Source organism: Erpetoichthys calabaricus, chromosome 8 (assembly GCF_900747795.2).
Source record: "Erpetoichthys calabaricus chromosome 8, fErpCal1.3, whole genome shotgun sequence".
Lineage (NCBI taxonomy): Eukaryota > Metazoa > Chordata > Cladistia > Polypteriformes > Polypteridae > Erpetoichthys > Erpetoichthys calabaricus.
In genome coordinates, this window is record NC_041401.2 from 173,873,663 (window position 1) to 173,895,193 (window position 21,531).

General features: G+C 43.8%; 1 protein-coding gene across 3 annotated transcripts in view; it reads left to right on the plus strand.

Moving 5' to 3' along the window:
* arhgef19 (Rho guanine nucleotide exchange factor (GEF) 19) overlaps positions 1 to 21,531 on the plus strand; it is a 144,038-nt gene that overhangs the window by 3,533 nt on the left and 118,974 nt on the right. The window contains exon 2 of one of the 3 annotated variants that reach the window (XM_051931307.1): positions 7,181 to 7,346. The exons of the other annotated variants lie outside the window; for them this stretch is intronic. The gene's annotated coding sequence lies outside the window, so the exon portion shown is untranslated. The remainder of the gene's footprint in view (positions 1 to 7,180; positions 7,347 to 21,531) is intronic. 3 annotated transcript variants of the gene reach the window in all.

Below are 21,531 nucleotides of genomic sequence, written 5' to 3' on the forward strand. Positions count from 1 at the left end.
GTGAACTGAGGCCAAACAGTTAAGTCTTGGTTTCATCAGACCAGAGAATATTGTTTCTCACAGTCTGAGAGTCCTTTAGGTGGCCATTTGCAAACTCCAAGCAGACTTTCATGTGCCATCTGGCCACTCTGCCAGATTAATGGAATGTGAAAAGTGATGAATTTCCTTCTTAAAGATTCTCCCATTTCCACACAGGTTCTCTGGTGCTCAGTCAGAGTGATCATTGAGTCCTTGGTTGCCTCTCTTACCATGGCCCTTCTCCCATGATTGTTTAGCTTGCCCAGGAGACCAGTACAGGGAAGAGTTGAGGTTATTCCAGACTTCTTCCATTTAAGAATTCTGGAAGCTACTGTGCTCTTGGGAACCTTCAATGCTTCAGAAAGATCTTGTAGCCTTCCTCAGATCTTCACCTCAACACAATCTTGTCTCTCCACTCTGCAGGCAAATCCCTCCACCTCATAGCTTGGGATTTGCTCAACTGTGGGAATTTCAATACAAAGGTGTGTGCCTTTCCAAATCATATGCAACCAATTAAAGTGACAACAGGTGGACTCCAAACAAGGTGCAGAAACATCTCAATGATGACCAATAGAATGGGATTACACCTGAGCCAGAGTTCAAATATCAAAGCAAGGGGTCTTCATATGTTGTACTTGTGTCAAAGTAATCTTACAGTTTTATATTTTTGACAAACTTGCAAGAATTCACAAAATCCTGCGTTTGCTTTGTCATTCTGGGATATTAAGTGTTGCTTGACAAGAGGAGAATTGAGTGTAAACGATTTTAGCAAGCAGCTGCAACAGAACAAATTGTGAAAAAAATGGAGAAGTCTGAATGCTGTCTGAACCCTCGGTATATTAGAAGATTGTGCAGACTAGTTTTTGAGTCTGTGTGGACACTGCATGTCCAGCCCTTGTCTGCATACATTTTTCTCCAGGTACCACATCACAATTCCCAAATAGGTGCATATCACATAAATTGGAGATGAGAAATTTGCCCTACTATGGACTGGCTGCTCCCCCAGGACTGGTTTCTGTCGTACATCCAGCACTACTGTGCCAGGCCGGGCCCTTTGCAGCTCTAAATTTGGACTGTGTGTTAAGAAAATGGATGACTTACTGAAGTTGTGGATTGTAAAGGCCCTTTTGAATGGTGTTCACTGTAGGACATCACTATACTTTGCCCTTCAGAGCCACCATACTAAATAAAGCAGAACCTGTTTGACATTGACGTTGACATTATGGATCTTGCAGACATCTTTGCCAAAGATGGCACACATTGTAATGGTTTACTTGTGTTTTCTATGGATGATGCATGGACAGGTTGTTATTCAATGAGGGGTCTCGGCCTTTGGCTTTAAAGTCCAGCATCTTTGCCACTGTGCCAGTCTCGTTAACTAATTGAGGAAAGTATCCAGTGTGGGCAGTGAAATGTATTCATTGATTCCAAGTCAGAGTTCGACTATGTTCACGGTCTTCCCCTGTGGAGATTGAACACATTCCCTCGAAAGTCATCACACTTCCCCAAACAGTGTACAATGGTTCAACCAGCCAGGTGTGTATCTGAAATGAACTATCTGGGGAGTTTACAGTTCAGACTGCAGTCTGCCAAGGGATCGGAGCCTCTCCACTGCTTTTCAACATCGCAATCGACACCATCATGAGAAAAGCATTCCAGGACAGACATGGAGCACAGTATGATGAAGACCACTTCATGACTGATGTCATGTTTGCCGACGATAGTGCCCTTTTTGCAGACAATAATTCCAACATCCTCTACAATATCGCCCACATCACCCAGTTGTATGGCTTGAAAATCAATGCAGACAAAATCAAGGTGCTGACAATGGACAGATCGCATGCCATTGTCCACCTTGAGGATGTCCAGACTGAGCAGGTGCAAGACTTCAAATACCTAGGGTCACTGATCCAGGAGAAGAAAGTGGCATCCACAGCAGACTCAGACAGACGGCTGTGGTGTTCGCCTCCCTAAAATGGTGCCTGTGGAAGAGAACCAATATCTCTATGAAGACCAAACTTCACCTCTTCTGGACGCTCACCTTACTAATCCTCCTTTATGGATCAGAAACATGGACCTTGGAATTGAACAAACTCAAGGTATTCCAAATGCGATGTGTGTGACAGATCTTGGGAGTCTCATTTTGTGATTGCATCACCAACAGAACTATTCAGGCAAGATGTCAACAGCAACCAACGGTCAACAAGGAAATCAAGCAGCGAAGGCTGAGGTGGTCTGGCTATGTGTGCAGGATGGGCACAAACAGGCTACCACACAGACTCCTCTGGAGACAGCGAGCCACCCAGTGGAGGATACAACAGACTGTGCTCAGCAAAATGTGGACCAAACAAGTGGAGGAAGATCCAATGACTCAACCCGAGCTATGCCAGGACCATCGCCATTGACCGTAAAGCATGGAAAAACATGAAATGAGTCTGAAATCCTACAACACCCACAGCAGTGTACAGGATGCATGGCCTACCACGTCCTCCAGCTGCCAGCTAGAGATCAGAGAGACAGAGAGAGTCAGACCCTTTGATTGTGGAGGTGGCCACATCAGTTAGTGCCTCACAACTTGAGGAATGTCCATTTTTGTGGGCATTCTATCATATCTTCTGCATCTGAGTAGCCCCCTTAAGATTATTTGCAGTTTTTTGCTATGGTGTTCAGAAAGGGTGATAATGCTGTAACCACAAGGAGGCGCCACTGAGCCTCAAACCACAGAAACAGCAATGCCCAAGACAATTTCAGGTTCAAAATAATTATTTTATAAGAACACCAATAAAAATAAACTTTTCACAATCCTCTTTCCTCCTCCAAGAAAGCGTTGCACACTGCCTCCCGACTCTGAATCCCTTTAAGGGAGACAGCGGGCTTTGTTTGAAACTACACTTGGGAACTGCTTTCGGTCTCTTGTCCAAGTTGTCTGCAGCACTTCTGGGGTTATGAGGAAACCAAGGCTGTCCTTCTCAGACAGTGCCCCCTGGTGGTCCCCAAAGACCCCAACAGGGCTGTATTTCCGGACTCCAACTCCCATGGTCCCCTGCAGGTGTCCTGATTGGGTTTAGCCCTGAGAGTACACTGCCACCTGTCGTGTGGGGGAATAAATTTCTCCTGGTAGGCCCATTCACCCAGTCTATCCATCATGGCCTCCTGGAGGGTATGAATCAATCCTTTGTCCTGGCCAGGATGCCCGTCCTTCCTCTCTGGCACCTACAATGTTAAGATGTGTCATCCTATTGACACTGGAGAAGCTTTTATCAGGACAGTCAATAGTTGGGATCTGTTAGTTCATTTAGTTTTTTAGCCTGTTGCCTCTCTATTTCAGGTCCTTCAGCTGCAGGTTGTGTGCTTGTTACATTATTAATGTCAAGTTTTGTATTTTTCTGCCCGACAAATCGTAAAAATATTACTGAAATACACGAAAGAACAGAAGGAAATGGTAAAGAGCTGATGATCACCTGGTACTCCATTTAATATGTGTAATCGTACAAAGTAAAATCCAAACAACAGAAACTAATCAGGGATGTTGCTCGTCCAATGGCACCTCTCTTCTCAGTGCTTCTCGGACCTCCGTTCTCTCTGGAATCTGGTTCATGAGTGAATGCCAACGTCTGGCGACTCTGTTCTTTAAATCTCCTGCATGGTGCATGAGGTGGGTCCTCTAGGGCCGAACCTGAAAAGACATCAGTGCGCTTATCATTCAAGCTGCTGGCACAGGAGGAGACCCTTCCCCAGATAGAAACACAGGACAACTAACATGTTTTGGGGCACCTTAGGGCAAACCCCCTCTATTATAAAGTCAAAATAAAAGAAAATACAATACAATAGAATATATTTTATTTTTGTATAGCCCAAAATCACACAAGAAGTGCCACAATGGGCTTTAAAAGGCCTTGCCTCTCTAAGAAGACAAGGAAAAACTCCCAAAAAAAACTTTTTTAGGGAAAAAATGGAAAAAATCTTGGGAAAGAAAACATGTGTTTAAAACACAAAATGAGTCTTCTTAGACTGGAGTCTTTTTCTGAATGTTGAAAATGGCGGTTCTTCCAGTCATGTGACTACCAGGCAGGAAGAGGCAGGTTCAGGAGGATGGACACCAGAAGTGACGCCAATGGAGGAGAACCGTCAGTCTTGTGGTCTGCAGAGAGAAAAAAAAAGAGAGCACATTATCACACAGTGCCACCCCTTGGACTGGTGGAGACGTACCATCACCTGAGCCCTTCAACTGTCTACCATGCACACGCGTCTGACGGCGGTTTGTGATTTCTCACCTGAGAACTGTTGCCTGGATTCTCCCTATAGGAGCATAGGACTCCTTTGCCATGTCAACATTTTTACGAAGAATTTTGGAATAACCAGGATAGCTAATCTTTGCCAATTCATTTTATACGAAGACCATCTCAAGCTTCTGCCATATTTTAGAGTCTAAATCATTCTGCCACTGGAAGTTGAATCTTCATTCTCTGTGGAAGCAGAATTTATAAAAACCATTCCACAGTTTCAGTGGTATATTGGCATATCAATTGATTGGTATATTGGCATCTTTGTCAGTGTCATCATCTATCACAGCACCAAGGTGAATCCTGAAGGCACTAACCTCATTGTATAGGAACCTGTTGATCAAAACCACCAAGATGACCAGTCTTGTTCTCTGGGCATCTAATGACCGTTGGTCTGCAGACGTACTGAAACTATTTTGTTTTTTGCGTTTGGTTTGTTTTTAAGTCTGATTATCGTTTATCATCATTTTGTTATATTTTTGCCCTGCAATTTTATTTTGATGGCATTACATGTTGATCGCAGAGTGGTCATATTGCACAATTTCTGAAGTTGATGGCCTTTTCTCCTTGTCTTTCCTTCTAAATAAGCTTTGCGTGTCTCTTAAGGGGAAGAATTGCAAGGCAGACAGGACTTTGTTTGGCCTCAGGTTTTCAACTAAGAGTTCTGTGCTAACATGTTGGTATTTTGAAGATTTTGTCTCGTTCTGATTTTGGGTATTGACATTTGGCCTGTTTAAAGACCAGGTCTTCATCTTGCCCTAACCATATCATCTCCAGATCACTTTCATACAACAATATAAAGTGTTTGGGGGTCCTCAATTTCGATGTATCACAACAATTCCACTATTTGTTATGTCAGAGCTCTGGCTGTTTATTTCAATGAGAACTGGGAGGTGGTTATTATAAGGAAATGTTTCAAATACATGAGTGGCAAATCCAAAATGAGAGACAAAAATCATCAAAAACCAAAGGAACGTCTTTGAAAGGATTGATTTGAAAAGGAGTTTTGAATCACAACTTGTAGTGTTACATGTTGCTTTAAGGACTTTTTGGGATTTATTTTTTTGTTTGTTTTATTTTCATGCTGTTGTTTACACGAGTTGTGTCATGTGACCATGATGGGCGCATCAGTGATATCTGTGGGAGTTCCCCTCTAAATGTGGCGATGACCCTTGTGGTAGAAATCGACATCTTTAAAAAGAAACATATCCTCTACCAGGACAAGTTTGATAAAATCATTTCAAGTCAGTAATCAGGCAGGAGGACATGTCTTCATTGTGTCCTTCATTCACTCTTGCAGCCATAACCACAAGGGGGCGTCAGGCAGCTCCAAACCACACACACAGAAATACAGTCCACAATGTATAAATAAAATAAAGGGTTTTTATTCCACAAAGCACCTGCCAATGTACGCCTCTTCCAACAATGAGCCACAAGTACACAATAAATCAACAATAAATCCCCAATTCTTCCTCCTTCTCTCCTCGGCTGAGTGTTGCTTGCAGCCTCCCGACTCTGACTTGTCCATATGCGACAGCGGGCTCCTTTTTAAGCCAGAATACTTCTGGAGTCATTCTGTCTCCTTGAGGAAGCACTTCCAAGGCCATAGACAAGGTAGGGTGGTCCTCCCCTGACAGCACTGACAGCGACCTCTGTCAATCCCAAGCGACCACTATAGGGCTGCACTTCCTGACACCCTAGCACCCCTGTGGGGGTCCCGACTGGGTTCTCATACAAAGACCACCACCACCTAGTGCATGGGGGATGGAATCACTCCCAAGCTTCCATTAGTACATCCATTAATTATTTTATACCGGCTGGACACAAAGCTATCTTTTTCGTCCAGCAGGTCTGCTGTCCAGGCAATAAATTATGGGGCCACCATGCTCATTCTTATCCCACACAGTGAATGCTGAAGAGGGAGCCCTCATCACGCAGTCTATCACAACATGGTGAGAATGGTCAAAAGGTACAGGTAGAGGGTCATATTTATGAGGTGTGATCAAAAAGTATGGCGAATGTTGATGCAGAGCACCATCCAAGAGCAATGCCAAACAACTCAATGCAGGTTCTGACAGGTCCATCCTAGAGCCGAGTTTGTGATAAGTTTCAACTGGTTTGATATTGTCAGTCGTTTGTGAACCACAGTTGAGTTCAAGTGTGTTTTTCAAGTTTGATATTAATAAAGGATATCAAGCAACACTTTAACATGAAATTTTGTTTGAAATTGCAAAAAGCTCAGGAAACCCATCAGATGTTGTGATGACACTGCACCGACAATTAAGACTGTTTACAAGTGGTTTGATCAATTTCGTAATGGATCTGATTCAGCTGAAGATGAGAAAAGATCAGGACGTCCTTCAACATCAATAACCGAGGAAAATGTTGAAAACGGTTTCATTCTTCATCATGACAATGCTCCTCGTCACACATCCCTTCTAGTCCAACAATTTCTGTCAAATAAAACCATTACGCTGTGTCTGTATCCTCCTTATTCGCCGGATCTGGCACCAGGCGACTTCTGGCTGTTCCCTAAATTTAATCCATTGAGGACATCCAGGCAGCCACGACAGCCCAACTAAAGACACTCTCAAAAGAAATCTTCCAGAACTGCTTCGCAAAGTGGCAGGAGCGTTGGGATAAGTGCATTCGAAGTGGAGGAGAGTATTTTGAGGGTGACTAGCAGTTGTAAATCTTTTACTGCAATAAACGTTTCTTTTTTAAAACATTCACAGTATTTTTTGATCACACCTCGTATACACAATTGAATTTCTATAACAGAGCTGAATTATTGCTTACATATTGCAATCTGATTGGTTAAAACACATGAGGTGCTTTAACAAAAGATAAAATAAAAGTCTTTATCCATTATATCCTAGTTCTTCAATATCTCTTGAACTCTGTTATGAGAACTGTGCACGAGCCAACCAGCAAGTCTCATCAGGTGCTTGAAAGAACATCACATCAGCCATTTTCTTGAACCATCCCCTGGAACATTCTGCTTGTTTACTTGACTATTCCTGGTTTCTTGATATGCTTGAACAGGTTTCTGACATTTATTAACCCTTTTATACTTCTACGATACAGTAGATGTTATATTTTAATATGAAAATTATACCAAAACACTTTATGTGCAGTAACTATATTGCCCCTAAATGACTATGGGACCCCTAAGTCTAAATTTTCTTCCATGCCGTATGCAACGTTATCCCTTATTTGAGTTCTTTAACAGGAGTCACTTTGCTTATGACGTAGGTTTTGATCTCTGGTTTGACTTTTGACTTTGATTCTTGGTTTGAATCAGTACTTTGTGGATCTTTTTGATCTTCTGGTTTTGACCTTGTCTTGCCTGACTGCAATTCTCATTTCGTGTTATGATCTCCTGGTCTGAACCTTTCGCTCGTCGTAATCCTGATGAGGAAGCAAAATCCTGGATGACCCTTTAATGCAAAGCATAAACCTTCCCAGTTCGCATTGGTGTTGATCGTGAAAATACAAAATGGCAGACGAAAAAGGCCCAAAATGCAGTATTTTGCAACTATTAAACATCAGATTCACATTCAGCAACTCCCAAAAAAAGTAAGATCTCAGAAAATACTGGAGAAAAACAAATACAAATTATAAATAGAAACCAAATCCTAACACTATTAATCTCATTAGCAATCTTGAAGAAGATGTTACCTTGGGTTCTCAATTTTAGATTCTTTATGCTTTTACACTCTCTTGTACTTTTTAGACTATTAAATATGAATTCTGACAGCACCAGTTTGTTTTCTGCATTTTCATTTTCAGTCACTATACCCGTTGCCAGTCACATGACACACACTGGCATCCATCCATCCATCCATTTTACAACCCGCTGAATCCGAACACAGGGTCACAGGGGTCTGCTGGAGCCAATCCCAGCCAACACAGGGCACAAGGCAGGAACCAATCCCGGGCAAGGTGTCAACCCACCGCAGGACACACACAAACACACCCACACACACACCAAGCACACACTAGGGCCAATTTAGAATCGCCAATCCACCTAACCTGCATGTCTTTGGACTGTGGGAGGAAACCCACGCAGACACGGGGAGAACATGCAAACTCCACGCAGGGAGGACCCAGGAAGTGAATCCAGGACACACTGGCACACCTCTTCATATCTGCGAAATGTATTCCTGTCTTAAATCTCTGTTATCAGAAGCTCAGAGGTGCTTCCATACAGTCTTTGAAGTGTTAGGACCTTTTGTTTGTCTTTTTCATTTACCTTGATTCTAACTTTGACAAGCAGTTCCTTAACCAGAATATTCTGACCTGTGCCTGTCTCCAGGCACATTCACGTATATAATGATCAGAGCACCTATTGCAATAGTCAATGTCTGTCTGCATGTCTGTCCACATGCAACGACTTGGCTCCCAGTGGACTCATTCTGATGAAATGTGACATACTTACTCTTCCAAGAAATGCAGTTCAATTTCTATTCAGGTATCTCAAATAGATTGCTCTGAAGAAAGGTTTGAAAATTCAGAATTTTCTATTGAAAAGCCTTGGTGAATTTACAAACATGGAGAAACATTCTGGACGACTTTAGCTATGAATTAGTTTACTGCTTCAGTTGCTTGAATATTTTACACTAGCTGTGCTACCCATCTAAGTCTAAATAATCAATGTTTGCATTGCATGCTTCTGTTATATGCCATTTGGTATGGGAGTCATGAAAGCAGTGTTGATGTTTTTGATGTGCCATCTGTTGGAATGACAAATGCAATGCATTTTAATATTAAAAGTGTTTGGCATGCACTATCTATTGGAATGGCAGAGACACAGCAACCAGACAGACATGCAGACAGACACATATCCTTATTAAGGTGGGTATTTTCCTCTTCTACTTGTTCGATAGCCGCTCAGATGCCCAACACAAGTCAGTGAGATGGTGTGGAGGTCACATATAATCAGCTCACACCCCAGCACCTGCCTGCTACTGCTGTACGAGAACAAAAAAAAGTCACAAATGTCACATCTCTGAAAATTAATGGAATGGGAAAACAATTATGCAAGCATATATAAGACTGAATTGATTGAACTAATACAATTTGCTGACTATTACTGTAAAGAGCTGATGTTATCAGCTTGCGGCTACGCTGTGTTTGAATTGATTAATTACACAGGAAAGGTGCTGCTGAACTAACTGATATGAGCGTAGCACAGATTTAGAAAGGAAACTGCCATCAATCTGCTGGTGCTGGGCACGCAACATGTGGCACACTGGACAGGGCAGGATTACAGCTTATGCCATGACACAAAAAAATTTCCATAATGGCATAACATGCCACAGACTAAGCACATGCTACTGTTTATCTGTGCCGTTTACCGTTACCGTTTATCCGAGCTGCTTCTGCTTCCGTGTACCTTCAAACTGGAATTCAAATCTGAAAAGATCATTCTCAGCTAATGTTTTCTCGTTACACAATAAATCAGTTCTTAATTACATATTTAATTTTAACAAATTACTGTGTTTTATTTAATATTAATAGCTTGACAGGGGGACTCATTTCAGTTGCTCTTCTCCTTTCCTAGGGTGATATTGATAGTGATGCTAAGCTGGTGTTGGCCATTTTGAATTTATTTTTCATATGCTGTTTGGTATTCTTTCAAAAATGTTATGTAGAAGAAGAAACGTGAACACCAGTTAGCCACAGACCCACCACCGCTAGCAATGACACACATCAGTCGACGCCATTTTCACATCACTGGGATTGAACTGTGCTGTGTATAAAAGCCATTGAGCCACCACAAGCCAATTTATGCTCCGTCTTTAATGCCATTGTAAAGTGCTGTTATAAAGCAGAATTGTAATGTTGTCTGCTTACACACGGACTCGCATTCTGTTATTGCTGTTACTTTTGAATAAAACTCCTTGTTAAAAAGCTGTTCAGTAATCACAAATGTAATAACCGACTCTTGGATGAAGTAAATAAAAATGTGCAATGCTCCAACTTTTCTCTTCATTCTGTACACCACCGACTACAAATGTAACAGCAGCTCAGAAATTCTCAGATCATTCTGCACTTATGGGGTGTATTGATAAAGGGGGGCGAGACAGAGGAGAGGAGTCAGGGGGAGAACTTTGAGAAACGTTTTAACATCAGCAAAACCAATGAACTGCGTATTGACTTTCAACACACCAAAGAGCCTCTGTGTCCACTCAAGGAGTGGATGAAGAGGTGGTCTGCTCATATAAGTACTTGGGGGTCCATATCAATGACAGGTTGGACTGGTCTTGGAACACAGAGGAACTGTATAAGATAGGGCAGAGTAGACTGTGTTACTTTAATGTGGGAAGTGACGTCCTTCACATCTTCTACAGCTCTGTGATGGCCAGTGTGGTGTGCAGGGCTGCAAATATCACTTGAAGAGAGGACCACCGAATCAACAAGCTAATTAAAAGGGCAGGCTCAGTTAGGGGACACACTCTGGACCTCCTGGAGGTCATAGCAAAGGAGAGAATGAAAATAAAACTGAGTGCCATTATGACAACGCTGCACATCCAATTTCTGACACAACAACACTGAGGAATTTCAGACAATGAATAACTCAGCAGAAGTGTGTGAGGAAACACTACGGGGGGCTCCATTATACCAACAGCAATACGCACCACTGGCACACTGACAGCCAAGTCAGAACTTTTCTTTCTTTAAAATTTTTCTTGCTTTATAGTAACTGCAGTGTGTGTTAAGACCAAAGTATGTGTATATTTTATTTATTTACTTATTTATCTACCTATTTAATAAATTAAAGAGCTTCTGTAAAAAGCCAGATTTCCTCCTGGGGACAAATAAAGTTTTATCTCTCCATCATATAGTGCCTTTCCTATCTATCTATTATATAGTGCCTTTCATATCTATCTATCTATCTATCTATCTATCTATCTATCTATCTATCTATCTATTATATAGTGCCTTTCATATCTCTAAATATATAGGGGACTTTAAATATATCCAAATCTTCATATGTGATATCATCCATCCATCCATTTTCCAACCCGCTGAATCCGAACACAGGGTCACGGGGGTCTGCTGGAGCCAATCCCAGCCAACACAGGGCAGAAGGCAGGAACCAATCCCGGGCAGGGTGCCAACCCACCGCAGGACACACACAAACACACCCACACCCCAAGCACACACTAGGGCCAATTTAGAATCGCCAATCCACCTAACCAGCATGTCTTTGAACTGTGGGAGGAAACCGGAGCACCCGGAGGAAACCCACGCAGACATGGGGAGAACATGCAAACTCCACGCAGGGAGGACCCGGGAAGCGAACCCAGGTCTCCAGGTCTCCCAAGTGCGAGGCAGCAGCGCTACCCACTGTGCCACCGTGCCGCCCTATGTGATATCATCTACTGTTAAATTCTGCTCCGTACTTCTAAAATTTTTATTTTTATAATGTATTGAGGATTAGTTGTGCTTTGTTCTGTGTATTGTAGTGTATTGTATTGACCCCCTTCTTTTGACACCCACTGCACACCCAACCTACCTGGAAAGGGGTCTCTCTTTGAACTGCCTTTCCCAAGGTTTCTTCCATTTTTTTCCCTACAAGGTTTTCTTTTTGGGAGTTTTTCCTTGTCTTCTTAGAGAGTCAAAGCTGGGGGGCTGTCAAGAGGCAGGGCCTGTTAAAGTCAATTGCGGCACTTCTGTGTGATTTTGGGCTCTAAAAAAATAAATTGTATTGTATTGTATTGTCTATCTGTATTGTATTGTATTGTATTGTATTATGAAGAGTCGTGAAAGCTTGCAGTATATCATGGGCCAATTATTTATATAGCTAACATGTTTCAAGATGCTTCTTTGAAAGCACTTTTTATACCTGAAATTTTACACTATAACACTATCTGACTATGACTATATCTATTTTGCCTTTGGTATTTTTCATAGAGGGCCTTTCATATATATGTATTATAACCAATGGGTGATGCCACCAAGCTCCAAACTCCAGACCCAATAATACCCAACACAGTCACAAGTTTAAATAATGTATGTTTCTACCCACTAAGCACTTTGTACAATGAAGCACAGCCAATAATCATACAAATAATGAAATTCTATCTCTCCTTTGGCCTCCAGTTGAGTGTTGCCCACTGCTTCCCAACTCTAACTCCACGACAGCGTCCTCTTGCAGCACACCAGTTCCCATGAGCCCCTGCAGGAGTCCAAGCTGGGATGCCTCCATTGGACCACTGCCACGTAACATATGGGGATGGCTTCCACTTGCCCATCCCCTGGCACTCCATCTTGATAGAAGGTTATGCTTTTGTCCAGCTGGGATGCCCTTCTGTCCTTCATGGCTCTATCTATCTATCTATCTATCTATCTATCTATCTATCTATCTATCTATCTATCTATCTATCTATCTATCTATCTATCTATCTATCTATCTATCTATCTATCTATCTATCTATCTATCTATCTATCTATCTATCTATCTATCTATCTATCTATCTATCTATCAGTTAACAAGGCCACCTAACACACCGAGTATTACGCCAATGCCTGCTTTGTCTGTCTTATTTTTCGACGCTCCTGCCTGCTCTTGTCGTGGCGAAAAATTGTCACCACAAGGCTTTTTACCTGAAATGAAGGCTATTAGGACTCAGAGGATAGGCAAACAGAGTCTATGGTTTTATTGCAATAAAATAACAATAATAATAACAACTTAACCCAATACGGCCAAATTGAGCTGAGCCCTGAACAGTTCAGAGCCCAAAACTTATATAGTAAATTCTTCTCACTCTGACCTCGCTCATATTAGCTCATTCGCTGTTTTTCTCTGACTCCCCTCTGCACCTGTCCAGCCGATATGTCGAGTTGTCATGGGAATGATTATTATCGCCTGACTCCCCTACAGCTGGCCCCCGGTATGTTAGTGTCTATTGTCCATTTTTAGTTTCTGTTTTGCTTATTATGATTGGCCTAGGCTGATCAGATGTTCCCTTCTTCCATTCTTGGACACTCTTTTATCATTTCCTTTCCCTTGGCCTTCAAGCTATTTTTTATTTAGCGGCTGATGCTAAGCTTTAATTAAAATGAAATATAGCATGTACCTTTATTTAATTCTTTGCGTGGCAGGCCTGACTTGCAGTAATATCTACACTAAGGCTAATGCTTATATATTGCTCTATATTTATTTATGTTAGTACATGAATATACTAATTTTAGTTTTCATACATGACATCGTCTTGACTTTGTATCAATGCCTTTGCTGTTTCTGCTGACTCACTATTCCAGCTGGTTTCTCACATGCCTACCGTGACCATTTTTCCTGCATTTTGTTACTGGTATTGTTCCTTGTTTTCTGACCTTCAAGCCACATGTGTTCTCATTCCCCCTTATCCTGTCCTCAGGTAGTTTCTGTACGTCATTCTTTTCCTGTTCTATCCTTCCTTTCCTAATACTGGTAATTTTCCTTCAAGCCTTAACTAATATCTTTATTTAACTATTTGCTTGTCATATCTTATTAGCTTGTCATGTCTAAATTAAGCTAAATCTAATACTTTAGAAACTGTTAATTACTTTTAAGGCTATTAATGCTAATATATGCTATTTATGCTTATAGTATAAATTTTTATCTTCCATACTCTTTTTTTTGTCTTTTCATTTCCTAGTTGTTTCCTTCCATTCATTCTATCAAAATATCAACACACTTGTTTGCTGTTTTAACTTTTACAGCATTTTTATTATAATCACCCTTCTTTATGAATCCAACCTTCATGAAAGCAAGGCCAGGCAGGAGAACATTAGAACAATCGAGACGAGAACAGGCCATTCAGCCCAACAAAGCTCGCCAGTTCTGTCCACTTATTTCTTCCAAAAAAAACCATCAAGTCGAGTTCTGAAAGTCCTTGAAGTAGAGAAGGGTGCATCTTGTGTTCAACCAGCTGAGGCGGGCACATGGCACTCCTGTTTTCAGATCATTACACTGGCTGCGTGAAGTTGAAATCCTCAATGTCTTTCTACGGAGTAGTCGGAGGGTCAGCACCTACGGTGTATTTATATGGAGACAATTGTGAGGTCCTGTGCTTCTTCTCACCCACTCAGGTTTGCTGATGATGCATCCCATCAAGTCTCAGTTCAGACTCTTTCAATGTGTCGTTGCTAGCTGGTGGAATGAGCTGCCCACCTCCATCCAAACTGCTGAGCCTCTGCAGACTCTCCTGCGCTCTGAATGGCTTTGATCCTTAGTCCGGTAACTAAGTCATCGTAACTCGCTTGCATTTTGTTTTGGGCTCTTCAATGTGGTAACCTTGTCCTGTGACACCTGCTCCCAAACAGTTCCCTCACTAATGTTTCCTTGATCCGTCTGCTAAATGAATAAATGTAAATGCAAACATGATAAGATTAGAAAAACTGAGAGCCGATACTAGAGGACACAAACACTCCGTCTGTGGCCTGTGTGCTGTACAAGAAATGTCTGTTTTTTCATTCGACCCGTTACGCCGATCTGCACGTGCGCCGTCCTAGAAGTCTTACAATTTAACACCGCCACCGTGACTGAGCCTTTGTTTGAAAATAGCAGGCAGATGTCACGTGCTATTTGGCAAATCATCGGGCGCATCTTTTAAAGAAGCAAAAGAGGTCTGCTGTGTCATCATTTTTACATTTATGTGTATTTTTGGCAACAACTTACATATCAAAGACAGTCGATAAGCGATAAATCAAAACTTTAGTGAGAAGATGTTGCTGTACCTTGTAAAAACTAATACACTTTGAATAGCAATGCCCTCCAGGGGTGTGTGATGAAAAGCGTCCCCCGCTCGACGCTCCCCTAATTGGATGTACGCCGCAGCACACCTGTGCAGGTGCTCAGCAGTGCTGCTGTCTTGTTGCCCAAATTGCTGTTTTTGACCTACTTACCAGCGGCTTTCAGGTCTCTGCTGGCAGGGTGGCGTCTTGCCGTTCTTCTGGAGAGTGAGAGACGAGGAGGAGGAGCAGGAGATGTTAATTACAAAAGCACTCAGTCTGCCCATCTTCTGCCCACTATCCTCAAGGTAGTGGCAGAGGAGCAATGGGTAGCCCCTGTTTACTCCAAGACTGGCAAACCAGCAAAAAGGCAGTGTGGCGTAGAGGTTAGAGCAGGGGGCTTTAAGCCACAAGGACTCACCTTCACCCTGCCCAGCTGCTGAAAGTTTGATACCTGCAGTGTACAGAATGACATGACATCATCAGAAAGGTGGTGCCCCCTGCTGAGTGCTGGGGGGGGGGGGGGGGGGGTGCTTGACTGTAACCCATCAGGATGGCAGTTTAGCTCACTTTAATATGTAAATGAAAATAATTGCTGCTGTTAAGGCCTCTTTTTTATCATCTAAGAGTTTTAAGGAAAGTAAGGCACATGTTTTCTTTTGGGGATTTTGAGACATTAATCCATGCTTGTATTTCTTCTTGTTTGGATTATTGTAATGGGCTGTATTTTGAGTAGGGTGGCCAGACGTCCCTCATATACGGGACATGTCCCATATTTGATCATTTTGTCCCTTGACCCGTACTGACCTTTCATTCATCCATCCATTATCTAACCTGCTATATCCTAACTACAGGGTCATGAGGGTCTGCTGGAGCCAATACCAGCCAACACAGGGCGCAAGGCAGGAACACATCCTGGGCAGGGCGCCAGTCCACCACAGGACACACACACACACACACACACACTCTAGGGACAATTTAGAGTCGCCAATGTACCTAAGCTGCATGTCTTTGGACTGTGGGAGGAAACCCACGCAGACATGGGGAGAACATGCAAACTCCACGCAGGGAGAACCCGGGAAGCGAACCCAAGTCTCCGAACTGCGAGGCAGCAGCGCTACCACTGTGCCACCGTGCTGCCCCACTACTCCCCGTGTCTGCGTGGGTTTCCTCCCACAGTCCAAAGACATGCAGGTTAGGCGCATTGGCGATTCTAAATTGTCCTTTGTGTGCAGGTGTGTGTACCCTGCAGTGGGCTGGCGTCCTGCCTTGCGCACTGTGTTGGCTGGGATTGGCTCCAGCAGACCCCCATGACCCTGTGTTAGGATATAGTGGGATGGATAAAGACTGACTGACGGACTGACTTTGGTCAACCACTGGTTGTTTTTAAACTGTGCTACAGACATAAATAAAATTCTGGTAAGAATCTGGCATACGGCAGCATTGCCTTTTTCGGCAGGCAGTGCAGCCTAGTGATTCGAGAGAAAGCCTTTAAACCACAGAAACGCCAGGGCAATGTCCGATGAGCATCGCGTACTTGTGGTAGCCCCCATCACATTGCAGTATTAGGCAGGCTACACAAGTGAGGCTTCATGTCTTGGGAGAGAGCTTTGGAACTACTGAAACGGCGACTTAACCTCCGACTCACTTGCAGATGAGCATCAGGTTTACTTACCTCGGCAGTGACATTCATGTCTCTGGTGACTCTTCCTATGAAGTCAGTAGACAGATTGGGAGAGCATGGGGTGTCATGAGGTTGCTGGAAAGGGGTGTGTGGCGCCTCAAATATGTATGCCAAAGGATGAAGATCCAAGTCTTTAGAGTCCTGGTGCTTCCTGTTTTATTATATGGTTGCGAGACATGGACACTATCCAGTGACCTGAGGTGAAGACTGGACTCCTTCAGTGTTGTGTCACTTCGGAAAATCCTTGGGTACCACTGGTTTGACTTTGTGTTGAATGAACGGTTGCTCGTGGAGAACCGACTGATGCACATTACCACAGCACTACAGCCATGTGGTGCGATTACCGGAGGGTGATCTGGCTCACAGGACCCTCATTGTTGAGGACCCGAGCGGCTGGACCAGGCCAAGGGGACGCCCACGTAATACCTGGCTTCAGCAGATAGAGGGTCATTTCCAGAGGGTGGGACTGGACTGTGTGTCTGCCTGGGGTGTTGCCAACTGGGATCCCAAGCTGTTTCATTGTGTGGTGGGTGCAGCAACGCGCTGTACCAGTGCATGCTCCCCAACCTGACCTGACCTGACCTGACGTGGGTCATACGCAGGGCTGGATTAAACCCTTAGAGGCCCTAAGCACTTAAAAGAGTTTAGTGCCCTCCAGCCGCTATTATTGCTATTTTATTTTTATTCTTATTGTTGTACTAGGGGGTTCACTTTGCTTGCCCACCCCCCAGCCAACCACTCGGGGGGGGGGGGGGGCGTGCTTCACACTTGCTACTTCGCGTTTCTGCTGCTCACGTTGTGAAGGGGGGGGGACTGAATGCACACTAAGAAGATGCAGATGCTTCAGTGGCTGGCTTGCTGCTCCTGCTGCCGAGCTGCGTGTTCTGCATGTCGCGCTGTGCGACGATCATTTAAAAGCCTGGACAGCTGCTGGGCTTTTGTCTCGCAGGACGTTAAAGTGTCTCAGAGAAATTGCTTGTGAGTAGGGCGTGACGTGCAAGTGGTCTCGCGGGACTTCAAAGTGTCTCCCCAAGATGATCATGTCTCGACCCAAAATGTTTTTATATAATAGATAGATATTGTAAGATACGCCCGAACACCACCAGACAGAGACCACGTTTTTATAAAAGCACACGTTTATTTTCATCAATAGGCACACAGTGCTCCCAGCATCAATCACCCCTAATACGTGCCTCTCTCTCACTGTCCGTGGGTCGCCTTTCCTCTCTCCACGGGAGCTTCATCCTGCTCCCGCTCTCGACTCTAGCTCCCTGATTGTAGGGAGGCAGCCCCTTTTATTCCCACCCGGATGGGCACCAGGTGCTCGATGTTGCTCTTACAGTAGGACTTCCTGGTGTGGTGGAAGTGCCGCTCTTGCACCCGGAAGTACTCCGGGAGTCCCTGGAAGGATCTTCCTCCATCTTTCCGGGTGTGGCAGAAGTGAATGATTCCCGGGCTCTCTGAGGCTCAGGGCGCCCCCTGGTGGTGGGTTTGAGCCTCCTTGCTCCTCTCCCGTGGTCCCTTCAAGATCCAGGGCGGTTGCCCCCTCGTGGCCCGGGGGACGTATACGCCACCTCCCGGTGCTTCCAGGCGTCCCGGCTGGGTCTGTCCCCCAGCCTCCTGTGACAATATAGAAGTATGAATTTTCTTCTCTTAATGTGGGAGCCCCTGGTTCCACTGCACCATTTGCAGTTTTGCACCATATGGTTCATGGGAAATCTGGCAATGGAACATTTCTGTGGTGCCCCTTCCCTTGATGCCTTAAGCCCGTGCTTATTTTACTTAATGGTTAATCCAGCACTGGTCATCTGTAATTTTATTTGGAATTCTTGTAACTGATCAGATGAAGAGGCCATTACCTGATGCATTAAACTGTACAATATTAAATAGATAAAGAAGGTTTGAAAATGGATACAGTAATCCCTCGCTATATCGTGCTTCGCCTTTCGCGGCTTCACTCCATCGGGATTTTATATGTAAGCATATTTAAATATATATCGCAGATTTTTTGCTGGTTCGCGGATTTCTGCGGACAATGGGTCTTTTAATTTCTGGTACATGCTTCCTCAGTTGGTTTGCCCAGTTGATTTCATACAAGGGACGCTATTGGCAGATGGCTGAGAAGCTACCCAACTTACTTTTCTCTCTGTCTTGCGCTGACTTTCTCTGATCCTGACATAGGGGGATTGAGCAGGGGGGCTGTTCGCACACCTAGACGATACGGACGCTCGTCTAAAAATGCTGAAAGATTATCTTCACGTTGCTATCTTTTGTGCAGCTGCTTCGTGAAGCGACATGCTGCACGGTGCTTCGCATACTTAAAAGCTCGAAGGGCACGTATTGATTTTTGATTGAAAAACAAACTCTATCTCTCTCTCTCTCTCTCTCTCTCTCTCTGCTCCTGACGGAGGGGGTGTGAGCTGCCGCCTTCAACAGCTTTGTGCCGCGGTGCTTCGCATACTTAAAAGCCAAACAGCCCTGTTGATTTGTTTTCTTTCCTCTGTCTTTATGACAGTCTGTGCTCCTGACGCGCACTCCTTTGAAGAGGAAGATATGTTTGCATTCTTTTAATTGTGAGACAGAACTGTCATCTCTGTCTTGCCATGGAGCACAGTTTAAACTTTTGAAAAAGAGACAAATGTTTGTTTGCAGTCTTTGAATAACATTCTTGTCTCTCTACAACCTCCTGTGTTTCTGCGCAAATCTGTGACCCAAGCATGACAATATAAAAATAACCATATAAACATATGGTTTCTACTTCGCGGATTTTCTTATTTCGCGGGTGGCTCTGGAACGCAACCCCCGCGATGGAGGAGGGATTACTGTATATGACTTTAATTGATTTAGACTCATCTTACCCCTGCCACTGCAGCGATTAATGCTACTTAATAAAAGAAATGTATTGGGAAATAAAACAGAAAGTTAAAAGGAGAAACAGTGAGTGATAGTAAAAGTTGTTGACATTGTAGGCGTCAGAGATTAAATACAATTTAAAGAGTTAGGCGTCTGGTCCATTTTGAATAAAGCGAGCTGCTCTCATAAAGATGAAGGAGAATGAGGAGTTGATGTTCCTGCCCTGCAAACACAGCACTAAAGATGGCTGACTGATTTGAACAGATTTGTGTTTGGGGGTTAATGTATGTACAGGTATGTGTGTTCAAACGAAATGCAGTATAGAGACGCACTCCATTAAGATGTCATATTCAAGTGTCACTGAAGTGTGTCCTTCGGCCTCACCACAGTCAGTTAAACTCTCGTTATTTCTACCTGCTCACAATTCTTGTGGTTCCTCCTCCAGTGAAGTCCCCCTGTGCCTCTTCAGTCTGGCTATCAGTTTGGCCCGAGGGTCTTTTCTCTTTCAGTCTCCCTTTAACCATCGGTAAAGCTACTCCACGTAGGAAGTTTTCAGACCTCTTCACTTTCTGCACACTTTATTGTGTTGTACATTTCATTTTAATGCATACACGTGCCATTTTGCTGTTCGGTCTGCACTCAATAACCCATAATGACAAAGTGAGAACGTTTTCAGAAAGGTTTTCAAATTTTTCCTGTGACATGTGAGTTGGTGTCTTGCACCCCAAAGATGAGGCTGACTCTCAGTACTTTAGTACTTTACCAGCTTTATTCCACTTGAAACAGGAATGGCAAGGTTATTTATTGTAGCGGGATCTGCCATTTTACTATACACAGACACAGCAAACAGGTCTGTGGACAAGTTAGAAAGTTCCCTGCATCACACATCGGCCGACTGGCACTTTGCAGCAGTCACCTTGTCGTTATTTCTGTGGTGCTGCGAATCTGCTGTTGCCATGGTGACAGACAAGCAACCCTCAACAGACGCGTCAGTCACGCTTCTGTGTGTTGTCCCATTGTGGGGGGTCTCAAAAGAGTTCAGAAGTCTCACAATTCAAAATCAAAAACTGAGATCTCTCACTCACAGACCCTGTGCTGTGGCACTCCAGGTTGTGGTCAGGTGGTCCTGTTTGCCTTCCTGATTCTTGAGATGTGTCGAGAACTGGATTGGCGTCCACCTATGGCACGTTGAACTGATTGGACATCATTTAGGAAGGCCTGTGTATATATGAGGTCCACGATTCAAACTGCACGTCAGGACAAAAAACATGCAATGAAGTCCAAGGAACTCTCTTTAGACCTCCACAATCAAACTGTGGTGAGGCGTGGATCAGGGCAAGGAGATGAATGCATTTCTAAGGCTTTGAGTGTTCTTAGTCCTCAATAATTATGGATTGAAAGAACTGTGGAACCACCAAGACTTTTCTTAGAGTTGGCTGCCAAACTGGTTAACCAGGAAATAAGGGCATTGTTCAGGTGTAGCCCTGCGGTGGGCTGGCACCCTGCCCGGGGATTTGTTCCAGCCTTGCGCCCTGTGTTGGCTGGGATTGGCTCCAGCAGACCTCCGTGACCCTGTGTTAGGATATAGTGGGTTAGATAATGGATGGATAGATGTTCAGGTGTAAAAGAAACTAATAGTCACTCTGACAGAGCTTCAGAAGTCCTCTGTTGAGATAAGAGAACCGGTCAGAAGGACAACTATCTCAGCAGCACTCCGTCAACCTGGAGTTCATGGTAGAGTGACTAGACAGGTGTCATTCTTGTGTAAGAAGCATATGATGGCCCACTTGGACCTTGCCAAATGGCATTTAAAGGACTCATAGAGAAGGAGGAAAAAGATTCTCTGGTTTGATGAGGCAAAAATTGAACTCTTTGGGCAGAAGTCCAAGCACTATGTCTGTTGAAGACCAGGCGCTGTCTAATATCATCCCTACAGTAACAAAGGATCTTATTATGGGGATGCTTCTC